We start from the raw sequence: 229 nt of genomic DNA, 5'->3' as shown, positions 1-229 counted from the left end.
CTTTTCAATTCTGCTGTCCTTTTGCCCGAATGCGATATTTTCGGTTATGCGATATTTATCTATCTTTATTATGAAACGATTTGAAAAGACGATCTGAAGTATATGTAATATATAATAATTTGGCCAAGTAATTTCATATACTTATTAATTTAACTAATTGTTCGCGTATTTCTTTACATTTGTGACTAGTTTAATTGTTTTTTATCGCTAGTGTGAATATGGGCGTCAG

The sequence above is a fragment of the Penaeus monodon genome, chromosome 21, assembly GCF_015228065.2.
Source record: "Penaeus monodon isolate SGIC_2016 chromosome 21, NSTDA_Pmon_1, whole genome shotgun sequence".
NCBI classification, from domain to species: domain Eukaryota; kingdom Metazoa; phylum Arthropoda; class Malacostraca; order Decapoda; family Penaeidae; genus Penaeus; species Penaeus monodon.
Note: the sequence above shows the minus strand (reverse complement) of the source record.